The sequence below is a fragment of the Bidens hawaiensis genome, unplaced genomic scaffold (assembly GCF_021521415.1).
Source record: "Bidens hawaiensis isolate Kalapana, Puna unplaced genomic scaffold, B.hawaiensis_p1.1 tig00019445_1, whole genome shotgun sequence".
Taxonomy (NCBI): domain Eukaryota; kingdom Viridiplantae; phylum Streptophyta; class Magnoliopsida; order Asterales; family Asteraceae; genus Bidens; species Bidens hawaiensis.
This window is the reverse complement of record NW_027492953.1, coordinates 415984-427368: the sequence shown is the minus strand read 5'-3', so window position 1 is coordinate 427368 and position 11385 is coordinate 415984. Positions and strand designations below refer to the sequence as shown.

The 11385-nt window shown below is 31.2% G+C and overlaps 1 pseudogene; it reads left to right on the top strand.

Annotated features, from left to right (window-relative positions):
• The first annotated feature begins 7135 nt into the window (after nucleotides 1-7135).
• LOC143558363 (adenylate isopentenyltransferase pseudogene) lies at nucleotides 7136-8068 on the top strand (annotated as a pseudogene).
• Nucleotides 8069-11385: the final 3317 nt, after the last annotated feature.

Genomic DNA, 11385 nt, shown 5'->3' with positions numbered 1-11385 from the left:
TGGATTGAATTCACCCCTTCTATATAACTAGGTTACTTGATCTCTCCAACTGTGTTCTTGACCTCTCCACTGAATCCTACCAATACCAAGGACTTCTTTAGAATTTCTTTTTTTGGGATGTTCATTATTTTCAAAGTTTCAAGCTGGATTATATTGACTAAACGTCCCCAGTAGACCAGGATCCTTCGAACATAATGGTTAGCCATGTAAAAGGCGATAACAAGACCATCATGATGAAGATCTAAAATATTTTCTTTATCTTCTTCCCTAAAGGTTATGACTTTTTCATCACTTAAAGTTGTTGTTCTAGTGGGTCCGGTCTCTTTCTCGGGTTTGGACTCTTTAGCATGTCTTTTGGCCTCAAAATAGGAGGTACCATATACGTCGGATCCACCTGATATAAGGTTAACTATTCTTGCATCTATGGGAGGAGATGGTACCCTTTTGATGGGCTTGCTATCTTCTTGTATTTTGTTCCCTTTCCTTCCGAAGAGATCCTTTAATTATCCTTTGCTCAAGAGATGACTTATTTCCTTCTTCCGAGCAATGCATTTTCAGTTGTGAGGCCAAAGTCTTCGTGATAAGCACATTATTTGGATCGATCCTTTCAGGATGGGGTTTTATCATTTTTCCTTGGCCATCGAGCCTTGCCTCCAAGATCCTGCATAGCAAATATTAGTCCAGACACATCAACAGAAAAATAATAATTGCTAATCCTTGGATATTCTTCTTCCTCATTATCTTCATCCTGCATCGAGTTAATTTTAGGGTTACTAGGTTTAGTGTAGAAATAAATATCTTACACATTAATAAAATAAATAGATAAACTATTTATACAAATAATAAATATCCTAAACAGACAATTCAGGCTAAAATTTCCCTAATTTGTAGTATGTGTAGGAAACCCACGTAAAAAAAATATTAACTAGTTAGATATAGCCTTTCGGTAACTATATGGTTTTGAAATTCATAATGCATATCTTAATGTAGCAAAATTATTTTCACCATATAACTTTCATTTTTAAATGCTTATTAATAATTATCTTCAAAGGTTTGAAGTTATAGAAATATCTTTCCTAATTTAATGACTTTTGGCATGTAAGCTTATTTTGGGGATCATGAATGATAAAAGCTTAAAGTTGGGGGATTATCAGTAACCTCCCTACGTTTTAAAATGCCAACATTGCTCTTTTTTCTATAAAACATTAAAAATAACGACTCAACAATTACAATAATATCATAATAATTGTAGTCCATAGATCAATCTTAATCAAGGGTTATAATTCATTTCTCGCATTTCTCACACTAAAATGACAATCTCCTGAACCATCCTCTACACGCACACACACACACACTAGATTTTATCCCCCGTATTACGGGGGTTGTTTTCATTTTTCGTTTATAATATTTATATATTTTTTTAATTTTAATTTTAATTTTAATTTTAATTTATTTATTGTAAGGGAGTTAATTATACACTTAGGGTTTGATGATGAAACAGCTTCATAAATAAATGAGATTTTATAACCCGTTTAAAAGATATCTGGGTTTGGTGAGACCCATGATCCGCCCCGTATTATGAGGGTTGTTTTACATTTTTTGATTTTTAATATTTATGTTTTGGATTTTAATTTTCTTTATTGTAAGAAAGTTAATAATATACTTAGGGTTTGATGATGAAAGAGTTTCACAAATAAATGATATGTTATACCCGTTTAAAAACTATCTGGATTTGGTGACCTATGACCCGCTTATTTTTTTACTATAAAATTGTTTCTTAATTATAAAATATATTAAATCGGATATTGATTTTTAGTATATCTCTACTTTATAGGATTTTCATATCAAATATTTGGTAAGATTAATTTTTAATTTAATGAGATGTTATAATCCGTTTAAGAGCTATCTGGGTTTGGTGAGACCCATGATCCGCCCCGTATTATGGAGGTTGTTTTACATTTTTCGTTTTTTAATATTTATGTTTTGGATTTTTATTTTTTTTATTGTAAGAAAGTTAATAATATACTTAGGGTTTGATGATGAAAGAGTTTCACAAATAAATGATATGTTGTAACCCGTTTAAAAACTATTTGAATTTGGTGACGTGTGACCCGCTTATTTTTGTTACTCTAAAATTGTTTCTTAATTATAAAATATATATTTTTTTAAATCGAATATTAATTTTTAGTATATCCCTATTTTATATGATTTTCATATCATATATTTGGTAAGATTAATTTTTAATTTAATGAGATTGTATAATCCGTTTAAGAGCTATCTGGGTTTGGTGAGACCCATACCCGTAAATTCGGGTCAAATGCATGAGAAGCCTCAATTTATAAATAAAACAATCTGGTGGCTTGAGAGAATTTAAGAAGCAACCAGAGAGCTTTTAAAGGCTTTATTTATATATATTATAGATATTTTTTTACTATAAAATTGTTTTTTAATTATAAAATATATATTTTTTTAAATCGAATATTAATTTTTAGTATATCCCTATTTTATAGGATTTTCATATCAAATATTTGGTAAGACTAATTTTTAATTTAATGAGATGTTATAATCCGTTTAAGAGATATCTGGGTTTGGTGATACCCATACCCGTATATTCAGGTCAAATGCATGAGAAGCCTCAATTTATAAGTAAAACAATCTGGTGGCTTGAGAGAATTTAAGGAGCAACCAGAGAGCTTTTAAAGGGTTCGTATATATATATTATAAATATAGGGTTAGGTTAGAATAAAAACCCAGTTGAGTTGTGGAAATTTTAGAAACCCATTCTCAACCACATATTTTTAATTAAAGATTAAATCTTGTGTCCACAATTAAAATTAATAAAAAATGTAAAATTAAATTTACACTTTCTCTCACCTGAAAACATATATTAAAATTAGTAAAAAATGTAAAAAAATAGCAAAATATTTTTATTTTTTATTTTTTGATGTTTTGTATTAAATGTAACACATATATTACATGTAAAAAATAATGTTACATAGGGTTTTCGCAACTCAAATGGTTTTTCATTATATACTTTCCATATATATATATATATATATATATATATATATATATATATATATATATATATATAGGGGAGGGTTATACTAAAAACAAGTAGTTTCCTAGGAATGCTAGGAATAAATCATAGTCATTGGATCATGTTAATCAATGGTTGAGATTTAAAATTACCAAAAACCGACATAATTTCATAGAATTATCCTTCCACTATTATAACCGACACATGTCAAAAATCTATTGGTTCTTACCCTTTCTAGAAAACTTTTTATTTTTATTTGAACCCTTATATAGGGAAGATTTCAAATAAGAACCCCTTTGAGTTTTAAGAACTCGAAAGATTTTTTTTCTGAATCTTTTCTACACATGCGTAATATATGGAGGTTACATACACGTAAAAAAATTACAGAATTTTGTACGCACCGAGTCGACTTTTTATACATGTGTAACGGACGTAAAAGTTAGTGTAACAACTTACATCTTTATTCTCTCTCATACTTTGACTTTTTTGTCAGATTTAATCTCAATCACATATTCCAATCCATTTAATTAAATGTGTGACCTAGAATAAAGTTCTTAAGTTCTTACAACTCAACATGGTTTTCAAAATATCTCTCCTTTATATATATATATATATATATATATATATATATATATATAAATTAAAGAAAGAGTAGGTAGAAAATAATTTAAACATTATATTCTGTTTTTTAATGAAAACTCATACACCCATTTACTCATACTTCTGAACTATCCATTAAATCTGATAAAAATTGAAATGAAATTCTTTTTCAGTTTTACCCTTTAACTGAATCATTATGTTTACGTCAACTCAAATTTAAATGCTTAGTTTAATAACATTAAACTTGATTACCAATTGAATAAATGGTTATTATGGGGACTTAATGTTGTTTTACCGACTAAATGATCCTTGAATGAGAACATAATAATATGATTATGATTTTAAAAAGGATGCCTCCTCTAGTGGTTTTGGTTAGAGTAATTATTTTATTGTGTGTGTCTCCCACCATGAAAACACATAACCTGAAAGAATATTAATTACCGACATATTAATCATAGTATTTGCTCCCATCCTAAATTAATTACTGTCCTGTAAAATGTTGGCTGGTAAAATAACATAAATTGTAAGCCTTGAGTGTTTGGGACGTATCATTAGTGTTAGCTTTTGTCCTTAGATTTGAAGTGAAAAGAGAACTATTAGTTTGCCACATAGTTTCCCTATGATAATTTATTCTTTTGGTTATATTAAGATCGGGGGGTGTAGAGGCATCAAAATTCACCTCACCCGTTAATCGACAACCAAACCACAAAACCTCCCCATTAACATGCTGCGTCAAACCTATTGCCCTCCTCTCGCTATCACCGTAACACTTAGTAGGGCTCAAAAAGGTGGGTCCACCCCATTTCAGCCAACATTTTATTTAATATCTAGCTATACCACATCGAGCTTGTGAGTAGGTTAGTTAAATCCTATTGCCTACGTAACAGTGACGTGACACTTTAACTAGCCCATGTAGTTTAAGAATACCTTGAGACGTTAACCTTGATCTATCCTTCAGACGTGTTATGGGAGTGTTAAAGGAGGGCGTCAAGGTCCTACGTGGCTAAAGGGGGCATCAAACACCGTTACATAGGCCAATTTCATATTTCAATTACATGGCTAAAAGGGGTTAGCATGCGGGAGGGCTGTGTATTTTTTTAATTATTAAGTATAGTGGCGTTTACGTGTCGCAGAATGCATATTTCACATAATCCAATTGACACCTCCCAACACAAATACCCTTATGGATATCAATCAACCTTTATGAGGGATGGCGTTTTTTTATTCTTCCATGTATTTGAAAGGATATCCTCATGACGGTTGAGTGGTAAATTATACCTTACTTTAGATACACAAGATAACCGCATTAGCTGTACCAGTTTACTTGTGTTGTATTATGACTAGAGGTACCAATATGAGTGGGTTGATTTGGGTGATGGGTTAGAATGGGTTTGGGTCAGGATGAGTATGAGTCAGGATGGATTTTTAAAATAAAGGGTTAGGATGGGTATGGGTTAAGATGGGTAAAGTTAATCCATCTTGACCCAAATAAAGGTTAAAATGCAAAGGGTTTCAAAAACCCCTCAAAAAAATATTCAAAAAATTTAATAAAAAATTAATAACTCAAAATCTAAATCAAAAACGTAAAATGTAAAATAACTAAAATGTCTTCGCCGTTGTCCCCGTTTCATTAAAAAAAAAACTCAGTTTTGTCTTGGTTCAGGCTCGTTTTTTTTGGTTCATTTTCACTTTTTTTCGTTTTGGTATCTATTAGGTTTCAAAGTTTTCAATTTCGATTTCTCGTTTTCATTTGGTTTATGATGGATATGGGTCAAGATAGGTAAAGTTTACCCCCATCTTGAACTAAGTAAAAGTTAAAATACAAAGGGTTCAAAGATCACTCAAAAAAATTAATAAAAAAATAATAACTCAAAATATAAATCGAAAATGCAAAAAGTAAAATAACTAAAATGTTTCCCCCGTCTTCCTCGTTCATTAAAAAAAACCCGGTTTTGTCTCGGTTCAGGTTTTAGTTTTTTCATTTTTTTCGCTTCGGTTTTACTTTTTTTTTTCATTTCAGTCGGTTTCGGCATATGTTTCAATGATTTCGGTTTCGATTTCTCGGTTTCTATTCGGTTTCGTCGGTTTTGTTTATAACAAAATTGGATAAAGCTTGTTTTAGTCTATTCTAACCCATAAACAAACTCATTCTAACCTATAATCAAAAGTCACTAACATTTTCCCAACCCATCTTGACTTTCTTGTAAAATTCTTTTGATACATCCTGACCCATCTCGATTTTAAAAGTTATCCAAATTGACCCAAAACAACCCAAATGGGTTTGTTTTGCCACCCTTACTTATGACGGTGTTCGTTCGACTAATTGTTGTGAAGGGTGTATAACATTGTTTTCATAATGTTGATTTCCCCTTTACAAGTTCTTTAATTACCATTTTTATACATCATTAAGTTCCCTCGATCCAGTTTGTTGTATCTATATATAGTATAGTTTTATAGGCTCACTAGCATCGGGTGTGTTGCTTTTATCTTCCTATTTTGTTATATTAAGTTGATGCATAAGAGCTTTTCAACAATATTTCTTAAGTTCCACTGTATGAAGGTTTGTTTTACCACAAGGCATATAATTTTTATGCATGGCAACTAGGTTCAATCATGCGTACAATTTATGATTGCCAATATTCCTTCTTTGTAAATGCGAGTCATTTCTTCATTTTCGTGAAAGGAATAACCCTCAAGTGTATGTATATCATCGAAACTATAACGCCAAATCCTAAATGGGGACACACATGGGACCAACTATGCACACATATCTAATATCATACTGTTTTAAACGGCTGTGCGGATATAGGTTGGAGGGCCGTTTGCCGTCTTGATAAAAAGATTTCAAAGTTTGACTGTCTATCGTCACCGCATTTGTCTGGATATTGGCCAAATGACTGTTTAAACAAATAATTTTCAAAGGTTAACCCCTATGGTCAGAACGAACATCCGGATATTATTCAAACAGCAGTTCTTACTAATAATGTTCAAATTAAGTTTAATTTTTTGGTTAAAATAGTCAACTAAGTGTTTTGTGACCGATTATTTGAAATAATAGCGTACTTATAGGCTGCAGCATGACTCTATAAATTATAATATATGCCAGGTATGTTCTATTAATTAACCAGCTGACTTAAAAAATACATTTAACCCGACCCCACAAAATGAGCATTCTTACCTATATAAGTTCTCAAATTCATCCCAACAAAAACACAAATGTGTTTGCCACATTCCGCCACCATCACACGGCCGAGGAGGTACACGACATCCATATAGCAACATGATCAAAATATACATTCATCTACCATTTTCTTCATCTTTGCCGCTCAATGTATTTCATTATGTAGAACGCTACAATAACAATAAACCCTTAGCTCTACACTAAAACCCTAAATATATACTATAAATATTATTATATGTTCTAATAGTATTCACTCTCTCCTACCATTCTCTCACATATTAGTATCTACCTTATGCTAGATGCTATCTTTAATTCCTTATGAAACCACCATTTGCACCAAAGATTATCGTCATCATGGGTGCAACAGGAGCCGGAAAATCTCGCCTTTCCATCGACCTCGCAACTCGCTTCTTCAAAAACTCCGAAATCATAAACTCTGATAAAATGCAGCTATACTGTGGGCTCAACATCACCACCAACAAAATCACAACACAAGAACAACAAGGCGTACCTCACCACCTCCTCGGAGTATTTGACCCGACTCAATCCGTTATCACCCCATACCAATATCGAAAACTCGCTTCTAAAACAATTACCAATATTGTGTCCCGCAATGGGCTGCCACTTGTCGTTGGCGGTTCAAACTCCATAATCTACTCATTACTTGCAAAACAGTTCAACCCGAAATTGGATGTGTTCAACGGGCAAAACCCGGACCCGATAAGTTCTGAGCTTCGGTTTAAATGTTGCTTCATTTGGGTTGATGTTTGTGTCAAAGTTTTGTACCAATATTTATCAAAACGGGTTGATGAGATGCTGGATACGGGTATGGTGGAGGAGCTAAAGGAGTTTTTCGGGTCGGGTGAGAACTTGCGGGTAAAACGGGCCGGGTTGGGTCAGGCGATAGGGGTTTCGGAGTTGGAGGGGTATTTTAGTAATTTTGGCACCGTGGACGGTGCGAAATATGGGAGGTTGTACGATGAAGGTGTGAGGAGGATTAAGGAGAACACTTGTGAGCTGGCGAAGAGGCAAGTGGGTAAGATTCTCCGGTTGAAGGCGGGCGGGTGGGATTTAAAGAGAATCGATGCGACGGAGGTGTTGCGGATGGCGGATTGCGGCGGCGGAAAGGTGGCCGAAATATGGGAGGAGGAAGTAGTGGCAAGAAGTGTAAACATGGTGAAGCAATTCTTGGAGGAGTAGCTTGCTACATCATCATTTTCATTTTTTTTTTTTTTACCTTTTAAACTTGTGTATGATTTTTTTTTGTAAAAGTATTTTTTTATCTTGTTTTGACGATTTGAGTAGGTGAACCTGAACTAAAGTTGTTGTATTCGTATAAGACACATTTAAATTTAAAAAAGCATGTTATGTTTGGGTCGTGTTATTATATGGATATAGGTAATACCGTAATACATAGTGACTTAGTATACTTTATCCAATTAGTAACTTGATCTCAAATGCACATTTTGGCAATTAGTGTTTAGTTAATTACTTTTGTTTTTTTAATCTCTATATAATAATCAACAAACTTGATTATATGTGTTTAGCATGAAATTTGAGAAGCAATGTAGCAGCATGAAAATGATTTAGAGAATGTCAACATTTATCTCTTGTTTAGTTAATTACTTTTTTTTTTTTTTTTTTTAATTTTAACCGTTTTAACCTTTTTAAGAAATCTTATCGTTGTTATTCTAACAAACGTTTTTGTCTTTGCATACTACGAACTATGGTTTCAGTCAACATTTATCTCTTGATTTGTGAAAGCATCAAACAAAGTAGTTTGATACCTATTGGGCTATTGTCACATTACCACATAAATCATGTTATGCGAAGCAATTTTATAACAAATAATATATCGAAAAACTGTTTCCTAATTTAACTAAATGTAACCTATGGTGGGCTGACACCTTGTCCACCTAAAGTAACATAATAAATTAGTTATATCCGGAAGTCCTTTGTTGGGCCACAGATTTATATAAGTTAGGTTTATTTTAATCTCTTAACTCTTTTTAAGTTTAGGATGCCTAATCAACTTTCAAGCATTAAAATAACAACGATAAGATTAAGAAATGAATCGTTACATATAATACTTTAACAAAACAACTAATGATTGAATGTTATTGAATTATATATATTGTATATACTTAAGACTTATGATATCGACACCTATAATGTATATTTAATAACCTTGATCCAAACTTATCATCATCCTATGAATGGTTTATACTTCTTATTTTATGTCATGAGACTATGAGTAATGGTTAATGTCTCTTAATTAAAAGGTGTTTTCGGCACATCGTCATCACTTTTCTTTAGTAAAAAATCAAGTGTAATATATAATGCTCCTTCAATTAATATTTCTTCAAGACACATACAAGCATTATCGTAAAAGCACCCATGCCTTTATAACACCGCATAATACCCAGGGGATTATGTAGGTGCTTTATCCACTTTTATAATGTCCCCTTACGTATGATCTAAGTGGTTGGTTTTATCTATACGAGTATTAAGACGACAAAAAACAAACAAGTGTAATAATATACCTCGTACACGTTTATATGACAAAATACATGTAAACAAAATACTGTACAAGACATATTGGTAAGTCAGTCTGATCCGCGTGCGGGTTGCGCGACCTTTGCGCATGATCCTATATTAACATTCTTAATTGCATCATTGCATGCTTATTTTACTTTGAGTTTTTTACCAAACTAGTGTTGGTGAAAAAAGTATTTACCATTTTGGTGTTACATGAAAACTATTTACCAAACTAGTGTTTTTCATTTATTTTATATTCATCTTTATTTTTAAATTCTTTTATTGGAGTCTTTTAATTTTTTTATTTAGTTAATCGATTATTTATTTTTTATAACATAATGCTTATGTATATTTTATCCATCAATCCAGTATCTTCTTTTTTTTATATATATTTTCTTATCAGTCAGCTTTTCTTTTCTTTCTTTTTTTTTTTTTTTGTATTTTCACTAATTGTTATAATTCTTTTCTTCTTATTTTATTTTTTTATCTACTATTGCAAATATAAAAACAAATAAATCATCTAAATAAATTCAAAATGAAATAAGAAACATAAAAAGATAACCAAATATTAAAACTTAACCTGCTACAAGCCACGAGTCTCAATATCAAATATAAACGAAAATATGAAATTCAAAGAACACAAACAAAAAGGCAAAAATGCCAAATGAAGTTGAGTCGCTACCGATCTCTACAACTATAAACAAATTTAAAAAAATGTGTAAAATAAACTGAATATGCTACACTGAACATATTTAAAACGAAAAGAATCCAGAACATCAGTACCAGCTAGGTTCGTTACCGTACCGGAATTTAACCCAAAAATAAATTCGTAAATGAACATATTTAAAACAAAAAAATAACATAATTTGGTAAAACCCAGACGTTGCGGTGATTATTCGACGTGGATTTGATCGGTATCGGTTATGTTCGTCAAAGTCTCGAAACTAAACCTAAAAAATAAAATTCGTAAAATGAATATATTTAAATAAAAACAAAAAATAAATACATTTGAAAACAATAAAAAAAATAAATAAAAAGAATAGCAACAAGATAAAAAAAAGATAAGAAAAGTTTTATTGATAAAATATAAAAAATGGTTAACTAATATAAAAATAATAAAAAAGAAACTCTAATATGATGATTTAATAATAAAAGGTGAATAGAAAATAAAGGAAAACACTAGTTTGATAAATAGTTTTCATGAACACCAAAATTGTAAATACTTTTTCCACCAACACTAGTTTGGTAAAAACTTCATTTTACTTTATTCAGTTTTCACCACTCTCTATTTGGCTATATTCAACCAATTTTCTTAAATTTCATTATTTACATCTTAAAACAAACTGGTTTGCTTATAATATTCTGTTTCTGAATATTTGTTTTCATTATCATTTGTTTGAGAAGCAATTAAATTTTAATTGGAATGGGTTGACGTGTGAATTTTTGACATTACAAGAAAACACGGCAAGAACCTAATAGTAAGTTTGTTTGTTTGGCTTATTCTAAACAAATTTCAGTTAGTTTCAAGTTGAATCCCTGAACAAATTTAGTTAAATGGGGTGTATTTGTGTCAACCTGATGGGTTCGAGAGTGGAGTCGTTTAACTTGTTTATCTATGTGTATTTTAAAATGTAATTTGTGTAACAAGGTAAACTAACGTAGGTATATTTTTATGCCAAAATGTAAAAGTTAAATCATAAATTAGCATTGTTAAAACTTTACTTAGAAAAATAAATGGATTGCATTTGTATAATGCGTGAATACACATGCCATCTTTATTTTCATGTATGTGACACAATTTTTGTTGCTGTGTTGTGTTTGGGTTCGTGTAGGCTTCAATCATCAACTCGCAAACACGATCAATTTAACAACCTATGCCAGGTATGGCCCTTACAAAAAGACGAGTGGGAGCTTGCTTACAAAGTCATTTAACACCTTTAGAATTTAAAATTTCTTTTAAGACAGTCAAATAGTGAAATAACTGATAAACACAGTGGATCACAAAAGTTGAATATGACGGTATGAG